The 17,954-nt window shown below is 36.4% G+C and overlaps 1 protein-coding gene across 4 annotated transcripts in view; it reads right to left on the bottom strand.

The window, feature by feature from the left end:
* The window catches only part of dlgap4a (discs, large (Drosophila) homolog-associated protein 4a), a 191,810-nt gene that overhangs the window by 134,532 nt on the left and 39,324 nt on the right, over positions 1-17,954 (bottom strand). For all 4 annotated transcript variants that reach the window (XM_058763974.1, XM_058763976.1, XM_058763977.1 and 1 more), the window contains exon 2: positions 11,904-12,004. The gene's annotated coding sequence lies outside the window, so the exon portion shown is untranslated. The remainder of the gene's footprint in view (positions 1-11,903; positions 12,005-17,954) is intronic.

The raw sequence follows: 17,954 nt of genomic DNA, 5'->3' as shown, positions 1-17,954 counted from the left end.
TCAATGAGCTTACATCATGCAGGAATATTGTCCAGGTCTTGCTTACATATCATTGAGCTCATCCACTTCCATCTGCACAATAAATCACTGTGCTGAGAGCTGGAGAGCAGATTTATTACGTCTGGTTATCAGATGACAGAACTGCTCTATGGCACTCACTTCTGAGAACAGAAGAGAAATGCAGTAAAATACTGTCATGTAAAAAAAAATATATATATATATATATTTACTTACCTGCAAAGCTACCTGAAAAACTATGTGCAAGTGCACCGAGGGCAAAAGCTGCTTTAAATGCAAAGGATGCTCACACCAACTGTTGATTTAATTTAGTTAATAGAAGTTAAATGATAATGAAAATCTATTTATGACATTTTTGACATCATCCTGATTTTGCAGCATTTTTACACAAGAGCCTAAAACTTTTAACAGTACTGTAGCTTTGCAGGTAGGTTTCTTGAAGCATCTTGGAGACATTGCCACAAATCTTCTGGATTTCGTGTCTCAGTTTGTTCTGTTTCTTCATGTCCTTCCAGACAGACTGATAATGATCAGATCAGATCAGATCTCTGTGTGGAGCACTGGCTGTTGTCAGACAAAAATCTCACTGGATTATTACAATTAATGGCAAAATAAATGTTTGGAAATGTAAATTGATGTTTCCTACTGACGCACTACAGCAAAAGACAGAAATTGTCACGGATCGTGGTTGTAGAGATAAGCACACAATGAGAGCATAAACATAAAGGGTTTTTTAATAAATATCAACTCACGTTATCCATTCAAAATAACATCAACCCAAGACAAAGAACAGACAGAAACTGAAGGCTTATAAAGACAGGGAAACAAAGGAGAAAACGAGATGATTAATTAACACATATGGACAGAATGAACAATGTTAACTAATGAGAACAGGAAATAAACCAAATAAGGACAAACAGGAACTAAACGGGAACATACATGTGACAGATATAACTTACTTAAAACCATGTTTATCTGCTGAAAATACTAGTGTTCTAATAATTTTTGCCACCACTGTGTGTGTGTGTGTGTGTGTGTGTGTATGTATATATACTATATACACACACTTTTCAAATTTTTGATTTTTAAATGTAAATAATTGCAGAATTTTTCAATTTAATAAAAAAAAAAAATCTTTAATTTATGGGAAATGTTGATTTAACAAAAACTACATTTGCTTTTCTATTTATTATTAATTTTTTTATTTTTGTGTGTGCGTGTGTGTGTGTCTATTTAATTTCCATGCTTGTTATAATCACACCTGAAGATTTTAAAATGTGTGTGTGTGTGTGTGTGTGTGTACTGGTTTTTGTGGTTTACGGGGACACAATTTGTATAATAACATGGGTATGACAGAGTTATTACAATTTGAAGGTGGTTTATGAGGACAATGCCTATGTCCCCGTAAAACAAAAGGCTTAAAAAACATACTAAATGGTGTTTTTTTTTTTAATCTAAAAATGCAGTCTCCTGTAAGGGGTAGGTTTAGGTGTAGGGTTGGTGCAGGGCAATAGCACATACAGTTTGTACAGTATAAAAACCATTACGCCTATGGAGAGTCCCCGTAAACCACTAAAACAAACAGTGTGTGTGTGTGTGTGTGTGTGTGTGTTTAGATAGATAGATAGGAGGATGACATCAGCACTGCAGGAAAAGGAAGTGTTCACACTGGTTTCTGAAATGGATGGCTGCTTCTAAACATTATTAGTAGCGGTAAACACACAGTCCCTGCCTCAGTCTGACCTCAATATCACACACACACACACACACACAGAGAGCTGCACTGTATCGGCCGTGCTGCTGTCATCTCTGCCGCTCACATCACTAATATAAGCAGAACCACACTCATACAGAAATGTCTTACTGATCTGATGAGCGACATGATATTAATACAGTCTGAAAGCAAAGTGATTCAAAATAATGGAACAATCACATAATGTTCATCACCTGCCCTGACTTGGACTCAGCCCATGTGACTCATCTCTCCTCCAATCACAATACTCATTTGCATTTCCACCCTCTCATTGCTCTAGATTTAGCAAAATATTTAACGCTGAAGTCTGTAATAATTCTAATAAGCTGATGTAGTTGAAAACAGTTGTGCTGCTTCATATTTTTGTAGAAACCGTGATACATTTTTTTCAGGATTCTGTGATGAATCGAAGGTTCAAAAGAACAGCATTTATTTGAAACAGAAATCTTTAATCACTTTACTGTCACAAAGTATTAATTTATAAAGTATTAACTTACCCAAAATGTTTGAATGGTATCCTGAAAAATAATGCATCACAGTTCCACAAAAATATGAAGCAGCACAACTGTTTTCAACACTGATAATATTTAGAAATTTCTGAAGGATCATGTGGCACTGAAGACTGGAGTAATGATGCTGAAAATTCAGCTTTGATTGCATGAATAACTTACATTTTAACATATTCACATAGAAAACAGTTTTTCAAATTGTTATAATATTCACCCTCAAGTTGTTCTAAATATGCATGAGATATTTTGAGAAACGAGTGCAACCAAGCAGTTTCTGTTCCCCGTTGACTTCCATAGCAGTTTTTACAAACTAATGTCAGTGGCAACCATCAACTGTTCAGTTACCACCATTCTTCAAAACATCTTCCTTTATGTTCCACAAAATAAAGAAATGCGTACAGGTTTAGAACAACATGAGGGTGAGTAAATGATGCCAGGATTTGTATTTTTGGGTGAACTATCCCTTTAAGACACTCCAGCATATTAAATGCACCATCACTGTCGTTCACATCGAAATATGCCATCGACTCTGACTAAGCTCTATTATGATGCTGTATTGAGTGTATCTGAATAACAGATGAATGCAATCCTGACAGCAGACAGATTTCTTTGACAAGCATTTATATGAACCGCCAGCTTGAACGCCAAGATCTGTTTAATATCGATTCCCCCATGTTAAGCACTGGGTGCTTAGGAAGTCAGTTTGAGGAGGAACAAAAGCAAAATAGAAAAGCTTGTTCACATCTGTGAACTTCATTTCCATTTATTTCTATCTGTTTTAATTCACACTGTGTGAAAATGACACAGACCCTTTAAACTGTGCGTTCAGCCCACATTAATGCGGTAAACCACAGCGCTCTTCATATGTAATGTTGGTCACGTCCAGAGGTGGGTAGAGTACCCAAAAACTGTACTCAAGTAAAAGTACTTATAGAAATATTTACTCAAGAGAAAGTAAAAGTAATAGTCTGAATAGTTACTTGAGTAAGAGTGAAAAAGTATCGGATAAAAAGTAGTCAGTTACTAGTTACTTTGGATCATATAGGCTACTGTATATCTATAGTCTATTTTTATTTAGATATATAGATACAATTTATGTAATGTCACACACACACACACACACACACACACACACACACTGCCGTTCAAAAGATTTTTAATGTTTTTTTTAATGTAATTTATTTCAGTGATGCAAAACAGAATTTTCATCACCCTTTTCGCCAGTCTTCAGTGTCACATAATCCTTCATAAATCATTCCAATATGCTGATTTATTATCAATGCTTTTCTTTTTAGCTTTCTATTCATCAAAGAATCCTGAACAAAATGACACAGGTTTAAAAAATATTAAGCAGCAAACCTGTTTACTTACACTGGTAATAAATCAATATATTAGAATGATTTCTGAAAGATCATATGACTCTGAAAACTGGAGTAACAGCTGATGAAAATTCTGATTTGCATCACTGAATTAAATTATATTTTAAAGTATGTGTTATGTATTATATATGTATATATATGACACGGAGAAGAGTGAAAACTCCTCACATGACCGCTACCGAACATCTGAACATAACGAAACAAATGCACATTGACGGATTTTCTTCCGTCTGTTCTGCAGAATGTAAACAAATGTATATTGTGAAAATATCAATATTAATTGTGTCTAGGCAAAGGCATTCCTCCTGGAACAGGTCACATGCCGCTGCGAAGAGCTAAGGCGGGTTCGGCGGGTGTTCATTTAATACTCTGTGACAGCTTATTTAATGTACAAATTATACATTGTATTTAATGTATAAGGTACATGTACAACAAACTGGTAATGTCATAGTGGTATTGTGTAGGCTACTGTAATCAAATGTAGACTATCTATACCTGTGGAACCGTAGACAGCACACACAGTGTTCATCTAATAAAGATCTTCATAGCAAGGAAACAATAGCCTTTGCAGATTTGCTTTAAACTGACTGTAGATCCAAAGCCACGCATCCAACGCTCTTGATGTTCTTAAACTTTCTGTTACAACTCTGAGCGAGAACCGCTTCAGACGGCAGGGAACTGAACGAATCATTTAAACTGATTCGCGAACCGATTCACTGGATTGCCAACTGGTTTGAACAAGCCTTTGAACAGAATTGACTCAAAAGAATGAATCATCCGCGAATGGGCATCGTTCATTGCCCAGAGAAAAGTAGAATAAAGAGTTTGGAATAAACTGAAGCATTTTTAACTTGTATTGCATTAAGATCAAGTAACGAGAGGAGCATCACTCACAGTAACGAAGTAAAAGTACCGTTTTTTTCACTAAAAATGTACTTGAGTAAGAGTAAAAGTAACCATCTTTAAATATACTCTAAAAGTATTAGTTGCCAAAAACATTTACTCAAGTAAATATAACGAAGTAAATGTAACTCGATACTACCCACCTCTGGTCACGTCTTAAAACTGAATTATGAATCCAGGGTCTCTGGTGAGCTTTAATATAACATGAAGCGGGAGTCTGTCAAAGGATGTCAATCAACCACGGATGAGCCAATCACAGCACATGCGCATCCAACTCACATGCTTCTGAGTGTCAGTGCGTCTCTCTCGAGAGGCACTGAGGTGTTCTGATACGGGATGCTCCTCATGGAGGAGGTTCTGACTCCACAATAACTGCACAAACAGCAGGAAAACCAAACCAAAGTGCGATTGTGAAGTTCAGAGGTTTAGGAGCATGAACACACTATGTCTCCCTCTCTAACACACACACACACACACACACACATCTATCTATCTAGCTATCTATCTATTGTACATTTGTTCATTCAGTGCTTGTCAGTTCTATCGTTCGTTTGTTTGATCATTAGTTTGTTCTTTCTATCATTTGTTCCTTTTATCCATCCATCCATCCATCCGAAAAATCAAAGTTTGTCTTTGCAAAATGTTTGTGTGAAATAATAGTAAAGTGATTTTCTTTAAAATTTCCATTCTTTTTAATTATAATTCCTTAAATTTGTGTGTCAGCACCATGTTTGCTACCTCAATTAAAATTAAAATCACATTCAGGGAGGGAGTGAATTGAAATTTTTAAGGCATTATTATCTCAATACTGAATGACATAAATGTCAATCTCAAATGTCAAAACCAACCACCTACACTCTTAAAAATAAGGGTGATTCAAAAGGTTCTTCAAGCGATGCCATAGAAGAACCATTCAGTCAAAGGTTCTTTTCAAAGGTTCCTTTCGCTTCCTTACCTTTTTATAATCTGAAGAACCTTCTTTCACCACAAAGAACCTTTTGTGCAACAGAAAGGTTCTTTATGGAACCATTTAGATAAAAAGGTTCTTCTATGGCATCATGAAGCACCTTTATTTTAAAGAGTGTAGCAACACCCTGACAACTGTCCGCCCTCAGCATGCTTGCATTGCGGTGCTGAGTTTAGCACAGGCATGTAAGGCTCATAATTTCTTCATAAAATACAAAAATAAATAATAAATTCATGCTATAGCGCTCAAACCTGCCAGCATCCCTTTCAGTTTGTTTTTCCTCTGGCATAAACATGAGCAAAATGAGGGTGACTCAGAGAGAAATTTTAATGTTATGTGACATGTTAAGACCTCACTCTATATCTGCATTTACAGTATATCTCAAAATATCATCACATACGGAACATACAGAACAGAGCGAGAGTGAAAGAGAGATGTGCAAGCCATACTCCTCTGTAATATTCGCAGACAGAAAAACTGTAGGAATTAATCTGCAATCCTGTGCACTGTGTGGGAGACGGGAGTTCGATCGATCTGGTATTGACACCGTCTAAACAAAAGTTAAAGAGCATGTTCTTTGAGCACCCTAACACCCTCAGTCATGTCCTCTGTCAAGAGCCATTCAAATACAGTCAAACGCTAATGTATGTGTTTATGTGGTGGTTCTGTTGAACGCAAGCATGCGGTGTTAATCTGCTGTCATTCTTATGTGAAGCTGCTGAATCATTTTGCCTGAAGATGAAGTACAGAGGACATCCACACTCACAATGACATCCCATAATACCAGTCACACTGTTTCTGTCCCACACAGACACACGGCTGGATACAGAGATAAGTGGTGTTAGCTGAGAAATAACCCATCACGCAACATTGCTCTACTGACATGAATGATCCCTCAAATCATGTGTGCTGTTGAGCAGAATGTGCTGTTACTTTACTAATTGATCAAATGCAGCATTTTCACCTGCTGGACCAGAAAACAGGTGAAGAAATCACACAGATGCACACTGAAGGAGGAACATGAGCCATCGAGACCAGAAGATCACAGGGACGCCAGGACTCCTTCATGCAAGTCATATGACTCAGAACACCCCGAGTTTATGGACAAAATGTGCAGAAACACTCCTAAGACCCTAGGAATCACATAGCAACACAACACAAAACAAAACAAAATAAAAAACCCAGAACTCCCTAGCAACTGTATAGAAATGAACATCATAACAACCACATAAATCATGTGCTTAAACAGACATACTACACTAAAAACTGCATAGCAACACACACTAAAACACACACTAAAACACCCTAGCAACTGAATAGAAATGAACATCTTAGCAACCACATAAAAATGTGTTTAAACAGTTATAACACCCTAGAAACTGCATAGCAACACAGTAAAACACACCCAGAACACCCTAGCAACTGAATAGAAACTAACATCTTATCAACCACATACAAATGTGTTTAAACAGTCACAACATCCTAGAAACTGCATAGCAACAAAATAAACCACACCCAGAACACCCTAGCAACTGAATAGAAACTAACATCTTAGCAACCACATAACAAATGTTTAAGCAGTCACAACACCCTGGAAACTACATAGCAACACATTAAAACACACCCAGAACACCCTAGCAACTGAATAGAAATTAACATCTTAACAACCACATAAAAATGTGTTTAAACAGTCACAACACCCTAGGAACTGCATAGCAACACAGTAAAACACACCTAGAATATCCTAGCAACTGAACAGAAAACAAGCTAAAAATCCAAACACCAAAACATTGACAAACATTAATTGTGGCATGAACTACACTCACATTTTCTTCAGAAACATAAAAATCTAGTTCATTTCTAAATAAAAATTCAGTGCATGAATCTGTGATCTACTGTATCATTCGTGTTTTTAGCTTTTGTTTCGCAGCATGCCGCTGATGTTAATGTGTCTCTGCTGTAAGTGTGTTCAGTTATGATGGAGATCAGAGAGAAGCATTGAGTTATTAAACTGTTTAATGCTGCATGCAGGTAAACGTCTCTTCTGAACATCCATGCATAAAATAAATAAATGATGAGAAAGTAACCTTCCTGATTTTTGCTGATTTAAAATGCATACATTTTTAAAGGAGCTTAAGCTAGCTGCTGCTGATTTTCCATCAGGATGCTAACATGCTAACTAACAAATGCCATGATCACAGTTTCATAAAAAATGCCAGTATCATATGTGAATGAGGTAAATATGTGACGGAGTTTCCTCCTCCAGAATGGCCTGAAGCGAGAGTGACGTTATTGAGAGAAGTGACTCATCAGACAAAGTGTTTTCAGTTCAGGTCATCACGCTGAACCTACAGAAGACTTTAATTAATCAGCCGCCATGTCACTCAGCTCCAGCCACACAGCATTTCACTTACGCTTTCACTTCTGTTAGAGCTCAATGTTGACAGTCTTTAGGTTTTAAGGTGCTCATGTCCTAGCTATTTATTGATAAATTCATAAGGAAGAATCTCTGCAAGAGTCCTTATGTTAAATGTAACTCTTTTGGAGCCGTATATCCAGGGGCGTAGTCATCATTTCAGAAGTGAAGGGGAAAGAAATGTCAAATGTCATAGTACTTTTTTTTTTTTTTAATTGACAAGTTTTATTTTTCTCTCATTTCTTCCTTTTAATTGGCTAAGAAATCAAATACATGTACACTGTTGGACAATAACCAATCATTTGTATTCCATAATATTTTTCTTATATTTTCCTAATGACAATTTGATTTGTTTATATACTACAAACCCATTTTTTTCACAGAGTAAGGTGGAATAGTTTCTATACTGTAATAAATGCAATGTTAATTAGCGCTGCGTTATTCATATACTTCATTGACTACATGGAGATAACTAGAAAAACACAATATATTGCCGCAATCGTGTTTAATGCCTTCATGTTTCATCAGTCCAAATGTTTCTGCTTTTTATTCAGTAAACAGCAATAGCTGGATGCTTTTGTCCATATTATGGATTTCCTGGCACATCATAAGTTATTACTTTATGAGTCTGTCTTGACTTCGAATGAAACATACACTGCATGAGAGTGTTTAGCACACTGTGATGTTCACTTCAGCTCACTGGATATAAATAAAACATCAGGTCATGCACAGACTATCCTGTCACCTTGAATTTTATTCTAGAATTAGTCACATCGGCCCTTGAAAACGTTTATGGTTTCAAACACTTGGCCAAAAAAGTACAGTGGACGATTTTAATTGTTATTAAAAGTCTAACGCAACCTCTGATATATATCAAAGGTTGCATTAGACTTTAACATTGTCCGTCATTTTGACAGACAGGGTCGTAAAAATTCTGTCATATTATTATTATTATTATTATAATAACACATTTAATTGTTGTGTTTTCGTTCACATTTTAATTTTTAATAATAAATCTACAGGACGAGCATAAAAGTTTATGCATTTATTTATTTATGATGAGAACAGATGACTGTGCGTAACTTTTCATGTCCAACACACACCCCGCAGTGACAGAGGCAGCCAAAATCAATTTATCAATTTGAATAGATTTTCATTTTTATGACCCAATATCGAATCTTAAATCCCAATCAATTCTGTTTTCATTTGATGAATATAGTGTGCCTCTCATCCAGTAAATCGCAATAGGCTAAGCTTTGTGCGTTGTTACTTTTGATATGAAACAAAGTCTCAGATTTCAAATTCTGTCCATTTTATTAGGATATTAGGATATACCATTTTGGCGCTCTTTAATGTGATGTGATAGATCGCTGTAGACATCTCAGATCAAGCGAAGCAGCAGCACAAAGAGCTTTCGCTTTACTAGTGGGTACTCGCCTGTGCGTAGTCATTTTCGGTTAACGTGACCTCTGATATATATATATATATATTGGAAAAAAAACACTGCAGAGAAATAATTTGTAAGGTAGTCAACCTAACCATAGCTTACTCAAGTTGTCTCACAGTACAATCCCACAGCGCACAATCCAACACAAATCCTGTGAAGTTGTAGTTTCGGATGGATCGTCCGTCTAAAAGTTATTGGCAAAGTTAAAGACGCCGCTCCCATCAAAGTGATGAAACTGCAGCAGTGGTTTTGCCTCACTGGAGGTCACTCATCGGCATTATGACATCATAAATCTGAGCCGGAGCGAGTGGTTGAGCGTACAGCCTGCTGATGAACTATTGGCAGGCGTCCCATCAATCTGCACACAAATCTCCATGTTTGACTCTTCATATACAAGACCGGCCCCCAAGGGCCCCTCATTCAATCTCACCAATGCTTTAGAATCACCTAGAAAAAAATGAGCATGTCATGAAGCTCTTTGGAGGTTAAATCAAATTGCCTTTTGTTGGCTACATTGCCTACGTGCACGTGGTTGCGGTTAGGGGACGTTCTATAGATGAATTCGTTTATAGTCCACCAGATGTCATTTATCTTTTCGACAACAAAGTCTGAGTTCGAAGCCTCAGAATCACATGGACTCGTGCATGCATGCATAAACCAGCAGTGATTCGCCATTTCTAGTCTAGATTTGAGCGGAAAGTCACGTTTGACAGGGTGCTAGACAAAGACCTTGTTTCATTATTGATTGAACAAGACTGCCAGATCACAGACTTGATCTTCCCATTCTGAAGTACATTACGAATGCAGCAGATCAGCACCATCAAGGCCACTGCGCTGTGAAAGTGAACAATAACAAACGGTAAAGGCACAATGCTGGCGTTCAAAGGCAAGCACTGTCTCCACCGCAGCGTGCTAGAAAACAGTGGTTCTCAACTGGTGTGTCACAAATCCAAAATTGGCCGGGGGTCTGTTCTGATGGGTCACAGAGAGTGGCGAAAAAACAACGCAAAATGCAAATAGCAAAATGCATCTAAGCATAAAATCATGCATATTAAAGGAATACTCCACCCCAAAATGAACATTTTGTGATTAATCCCCATGTCGTCCCAAACCCTTAAAAGCTTCGTTCATCTTCGGAACACAAATTAAGATATTTTAGATGAAAACCAGGAGGCTTGTGACTGTCCCATTGACCGCCAAGTAAATTACACTGTCAAGGTCCAGAAAAGTATGAAAAACATCGTCGGAATACTTCATCTGCCATCAGTGGTTCAACCGTAATGTTATGAAGTGACGAGAATAAATCGGTATTCTCATTTCTTACATACTTACTATGTAAGTACTGGTGTATGTACCTATTAGTTAAAGTACAGAATAAGTTATGCGGTACTCAAGTTGGGGGTATAAACATGGACCAAGGTACTTATTGAGTAATTGATGGTAGATGTTACATAGTAAGTATATGGAAATAGGACTGTAAAATAAAGTGCACCATTTTACATAAACATTACACAGGAATTACCAATTCTTCAAACTTTGTAAGCGCTGTTTTGGATTTAACATTAACACACACTTGTTTGTAAGTACTACATATTTACCACGTGTTTACCGAGTACAGTATGTGTCTTGTTTGTTACCACATAATAACACATTTTTGCTACACATTTACCATGTACATACCATTAGTAGGTACAGTGATGTGTCTTATTAGTTGCCATATGTGGATACTGTAAAGACCTGCCTGTTTGTACCCACTTGTCCGTAAGTACTACATATTTACCATGTATACACATTAGTTAGTACAGTAAAGTATCTAATTAGTTACCATGTACGGGCACTACCTGTAAATGACCATTCTTACCCACACTTGTCTGTATGTACAAACTAGTTACCATGCATGTGCGACTGTTAAGTACAGCTGTGTTTCTTATTTGTTACCATGTACATACACTTCAGGTAAGTACTTTGTGTTACCACTCATTTGCCTGTAAGATATTTACCATGTATGTACCAGGGAAGTACACGTACTGTAAAATAAAGTGATACCTCATCTAAAAAATCCTAATTTGTGTTCTGAAGACGAACTAAGCTTTTACAGGTTTGGAATGACATGGAGGTAAGTGATAAATGACAAAATTTTCATTTTGGGGTGGAGTATCCTTTTAAGGATGTCACAATAAATAAAAAATATTATTATTATTTTTTTAAGGGAGGAGAAAACCATTCTCATAGCTTTCGTTGTTGGTTATAGTAATTAAAATGAAGTAAAACGGTATAAAAATATGACTGTTATTAGATAAATGCATTATTATTATAAAATGTATTATCTATTAATGCAGTTAAGCTACAAATAATACATTTCAATAATAATAATAACAATAACAATAACACATCCATTTATTTATTTGCTTGCTTGTTTGTTGATTGTCTATGTTGATTCAGCACTAACTGTAAAATCTGAGCCCTTTAGCAAAAACCAGTTGAGAAGCGCTTTAATAAAAGTCTTCTTACCTCAGTCCGGATCTTTACATGCTCAGCATCGCGTGAAACGGGACGGACGGTCTGGAGCACTCCACAACTACAGCGAAATCCTCCCAGCGCTTTGTGTCATTCTGAAAGCAGACGACAGACAGCTCAAATCAGAACCTCCATATTCCTTCACATTCATTTTTAAGCAGCTCAAGAGGATGAAATTAATCTTCACAGATAATTAGCCAGAATATAATACCACAATCAAGAGACTAATGACTGACTAAACGTTCAGTGTTTGCATTGTTTGGTGTTTCACCGACACAAAGCAAAGCTCAAATGTGCTTTTGTGAACAAATGCAAGTAACAGTTGCTCTCCTCAAAGAGTCACATGACCAAGAGCACAAATAATTAGGCTTAGGAATTTATTCAGATCCTAAATATGAGCAAAAGTGATGCTATTTCAGATTCGGTCTAAGATAAACCTTCCTAAACTAAACAAGATTTAACAATCTTCCGGACTAAATGTTTGTCTAATAGCAATTCTCCATTGACAATCATTTCAAGGTCTGAGAAACACTCAAATTGAGTTCAGGCAAAGCTTCCCGGGAGTCTCCCGAAATTAATTCTGATCCTGTCCTGATTAAATATCCTTAAAACATTTCCCTCAGGGAGATAATTTGGGTTTTATTGTGCCGAGGTCTGAACCAAATGAATTCAGCAGCAGATTCAATAAACAAAGTGATACGATCCGCTCACTCAAATCGAATGGAAGCGAATGTCCCTGAATACAGCGATTTTAATTCTGGGTTTGATCAATTACTCCTGTCACCAAAAAGAAACAATGCAATAAAAACGGGACCTTTATTTCATAAGCCAGTTGGTTTTGCTCATAGCCGAATATTTTGTGCACAACGTTTTTGAAAATGAAAGCCATGCTAGATTATAGTGCTGTAATACAAAACCAGCATTAATTATCATAATTAAAATAGATCATAATTATATTATATTATATTGTGCACATTATATTTCAGTCCAGTGGCACTAAACAGACACAAAATCAAAATCCAGCCAAATAAAAAATATATAGGCCACATACATGCAAACCACAATATTACCCAGATTTCATGCATGATTAGCCACAGTATTGTGCCACATTGCTGTCATATGAAGTCATTATGTGCATGTTTAATTCTGCAAAGGCCATCAGTTATGTCAGATATATTGCCAGTATTTTGTGAATTTTGAATGCAATTTTGTGTTAAAACTCTTGGCGGACCAATTAAATAATGAAAAAATGAAAGATGACTTCATTTGTCACACTGGAAATGGAGGGTAAAGTCGAATGCATTGCATTGTGAATGAAATATTTCATGCAATGTGCATATTGAACATTTTTGGAAATTTAGTGGGCATCGAATGTACAGTATGCAGAAAAATTGCATATTCTGAGCATAGTCAGTGAAAAAGTTATACAGTATAATAAACAACAACAGACAAATGTCTACAAAGATACCCACCAAAAAATGAAAATTTGCTAAAAATGTCCTCAGGCCAACGAATATGTAGATGAGTTTATTTCTTCATCAGATTTGGAGAAATGTAGCATTCCATCACTTGCTCACAAATGGATCCTCTGCAGTGAATGGGTGCCGTCAGAATGAGAGTCCAAACAACTGATAAAAACATCTCAATAATCCACAAGTAATCCACACCACTCCAGTCCATCAGTTAATGTCTTATGAAGCAAAGACGTGCACATTTATAAGAAACAAATCCATTATTAGGTTGTTTTTAACTTCAAATCATTGCTTCTGGCTAAAAAACGAGTCCTGTATCTATAATACTGCTTTCTCCAGTAAAAAAGTTGTTTAATCTAAATCAGGAGAGAAATCTGCACAGATTAAACACTGTTTACAAGCAAAAACAGTCCAAAACAGTTCAGAACAAATATGTGGGTGGATTTTTATGTGAGAGACATCAGGAGATGGACTTTTTCACTGGAGAAAGTGTAATGGATTATGGACTTGTATTCTGACCAGAAGCAATGGCTTGAAGTTAAAAACAACCAAATGATGGATTTGTTTCTTACAAGCATCCTGCTTTTGGCTTCACAAGATGATAACTGATGGATTGGAGTGGTGTGGATTACTTGTGGATTATTGTGATGTTTTTATCAGCTGTTTGAACTCTCATTCTGACGGCACCCATTCACTGCAGAGGATCCATTGGTCAGCAAGTAATGGAATGAAGAAACAAACTCATCTACATCCTGGATGACCTGAGAGTGAGTAAACTGTCAGTAAATTGTTTATTTTTGGGTGAACCATTTCTTTAAAGCAGTCATATGATGCTTTTTTAAAGATCATTATTTTGTGCATTTGGTGTAACAGAATATGTTGACAGTGATGAAGCTCTTATGTGTTTGCAGTACACAAGCCACGGTTGTGTGACCATGTCTCCCTCTCTCACACACACGCACACACACACACAACGCGCAAAACTCCGCATTTTAAGTCAATAGCAAAAATTTTAAGTCAATAACAAAACATACTTGCAGTCGCTGATTCAGAAGCACCAGATTGTCATAGCAAAGTCAGAATTACCTCCTCTCCTAGGTTCATGAAACGGTCGTCCATAAAATGCGTTGTGATAACATCTGGGTTGTGCTGTTCTGTTGTAAGTAATCTTAATGATTCCCAAATGCATCTACTTTCAGAAGGCCAAATAAAGTGCTTTTGCTTTCGCATAGAAACACACAGTGTCTTCCTGTCATGGCTGCATCAACACTACTGCGGTTACTGAAACCATGCCTTCTTTCTTTGCGTGAACATTTGGGCGGCATTACGCAAGTTTTTCCACATCGTGACGTAGACATGTGGGGCGTGTTTGAATAAGCCGTTTTAGGGGGGCATGGCAAAGTCTTAACTTTGATAAAGAATATCTCTTTGGTTTTGAGACTTTAGTCTTTGCAACTTCAGGGATCTCATCTATGCACAATCAGCTTGTAACACTCCAAAGAGAAAGGAAAATTTGAAATCGCATCATGTGACCACTTTAAAGAAATTACACTTTGTGATGTTTCCATGCATCTCAATGGCAGTTGCTTGGTTGGTGCAATGATGGCTTTACATTCTTCCTGTACTGCATTCACCAGACAAGCAACTGCCATTGAAATAAATGGGAATGCTTACGGTTAGCTCTCCCTTGATATATTACAATTCACTGATCACAGTCAACATTCGTGGTTTTGCAGTAACAGACAAGAAAACAAAAACACCACAATATGACCAAGAATGAATGAGCAACATAACTGAAGCTAAATCTTTGAGAACGGTGCAAAAACCTTCATTAAAGTGCAAAAAGAAAGTAGGCACCAGTTCTTGAAGGCACTTGTTTTGTGAGATCAGGTGAAGAAACACATAAACACACTCTCATCCAAAGCATGACTATGCAAAAACAAATATCGTCAATTATTCAGCGCTGCTGGGCTCTGTTTCAGAAACACATACCGTTAGCCGCTGTGATCGACGCCCGAGAAAGCTTTGATACTTCGACTAACGCTCTTATAAATAGCTAATTTATTTGATTTACAAGACAGTGTTTCTTCACCCTGTCTTTTTCATCTTCATAGAGAGCGTTTGGGGTCAAATACACCCCTTTGAAGATAAGCTTGGAAAAATAACAAGAAAATATGAGTGTAAATGAAAATGAAGTGATAAAAATGTCTTGGCATGACCATGCTTAGTTCAGTCTTGTGCAATAGTAAATCCACCCTCTGAATCACATTCTTCATTTGACTGCATTATTTTAGTATCATATAGATACTATTGTAGTTTTTATCATTTTTAAATTAGTATTTTTATATATATTTTGTGCTCAACCAAAATACTTTCATACTTTGTGCTTAGGTAACATTTCAGTCATTTTTAGTAGCTTTGTTTCTGTTTTTATTTGTAAATAATTATTATTTTTATTTTAGTTTTAATGATTGTTTGCTTTTAATTGTTTCCTTGTTTCATTTCAGTTAATGTTTATTTCAAGAAATTAAATTGTTGTTAGTTTTAGTTCAGTTAATAGCTCATTTAATAGTTCATAATTAAATAGGATTCATTCCTGTGGTGCCTAAAACAATGAAAATAAACATTATTGTTTGCCTTTTGACAGTCAGCGTTTTGATGCGATTACATGAAGCACAAAGACTTTCAAATGCTTTATTTAAATATGATTTGCAAGCTATAGAAGTGGGCAGGATTCATATATTTTTGTTAGACTATTTGTATTTCTTTATTTCTATAGCCTACATGTCAGTCCTCTGTCGTGTGTGTCATGTGTTCCCGCCTATTATGTCCTTATTTGGTCATGTTCCTGTCCTTGTTAAGTGTGATTATTAGTTAAGTCTTGTCCAGCTGTGTTTGTCTTATTATCAGTAATTATCATGTGTATTTAGTTCATGCCTGTTCTGTTAGTTTTCGTCTGGTCTCCTCGTTACTCCCCGGTGTTCCTGTGTGTCAGCCCTGCCTTGTTTGGATTCATTAAAGACTGTTATTTGAGTTATCCTCGTCTCCTCGTTCCTTCCTGCTGAGTGCACCGTGACACTACACACCTACTTAAATGATTTACTAGGTAAATAAATAAAATTATAATTGGAAATGTCAGTCAATTGCACGAGCTGGGGAAAAAATAAAATAAATAAACAAACAAACAAATAATAAATAAACAAATGTATTTATTTAATTTCATATTTATTATTTTTAAATACTATAATTTTAGATTTTTCTTGAAAAAAAAAAATGAAAAAATCTACACAGTTACGTTTAATGGCCATCAATGAAAAAGGATGCTTTTTGGCAGCATAATGGTGTAGTTACAGTATCTACCACCAGGGGAAATCTGCATTTTAACTATCTGGTATCTAATGGGAATTATGTTCTGCGGAGGGACTGAATCTTACACAACGACGTCAGGAAATAGACAGGCTTATTTTTCCATGTTCACACTGAGACAGGCCCGGATTGGCTAATCAGGAGCACCGTGAGGATTCCCAGTGGGCCGGTCTGTTTTTTTGGCCACGAGGGCCAGTACTGTAATGCCACTGGGGTTGAAATATGGATGCCCGTATTGAAGGCATCAAAGAAGCGTCCCGTATGAAAGCTATAACAAAGTTTGTCCCGTATTCGCAGGCATAAGCCATGTGACAAACCAGACCCTATGAATAACAAATTCTCAATTGATAATTAATCATTATTTTTGTGCAAATTATTGTTTTATTTGTGAACGTAGCCGTTTGATGGAGGCTTTAAGACCAAGCGGAATCCTCTGCCGGCAGCTCCCGCTTCACAGCGAGCGGGACTCACGCTTATGTCCACGTTTTGATTTTGGGCGAATGCAATTTTATTGATCATGAGCCCAACATTTAGCAAGGCAGGAAAACATTTAATCTACCTGAGGACTAGTGTTGTCACGGTACCAAAATTTCAGTATTTGGTACCGATACCAGTAAAAATCCACAGTTCTCGGTACCAATTTCGGTACCACATGCTAATTAAAAAACACACTATTTTTAATAATAAAGTCAAACAAAAATAAAATGTACAAAAATCAATGCCATTCTTTATACTTATTACCGCAAGTAATAAAAGTATGAAAAACAGTAAACAGTAAAGTTTCACCCAAATTTAATTTGTCTTTTAATTAATGAAATTTAAACACATTTTATTTTTGGGGTAAATAAAGGGGATTTACTATTAAAATTAAAATATGGAAGAAATATTGTGTGATTATTTCTTTAAAAATATATATTTTTTTTTTCAACAGTAGTAATAGTATCACATACATACTACTAAATAATAGTAATATTTCTGGCACAATGTCTTTAAGAAACTTTTATTTTGACGGGTTGCCGTGAATACCTTTACATTTCTGTGTGTAGCTATTATGATATGACGCTGGTTTTACTCAATGAAACGGTAAAATGCTCGTGAAGTAACTCTCAGAGCAGTTCTGTAGATGTTGTTTATGTATTTATGTCCTCATTGAGACGGCAGATGCTGGGATCATCGCAAGCGTCACGCGCGCTTCATTGTGTGTAGT

This window comes from Onychostoma macrolepis, chromosome 23 (genome assembly GCF_012432095.1).
Source record: "Onychostoma macrolepis isolate SWU-2019 chromosome 23, ASM1243209v1, whole genome shotgun sequence".
NCBI classification, from domain to species: domain Eukaryota; kingdom Metazoa; phylum Chordata; class Actinopteri; order Cypriniformes; family Cyprinidae; genus Onychostoma; species Onychostoma macrolepis.
Note: the sequence above shows the minus strand (reverse complement) of the source record. Positions and strands in the feature narration are given on the sequence as shown.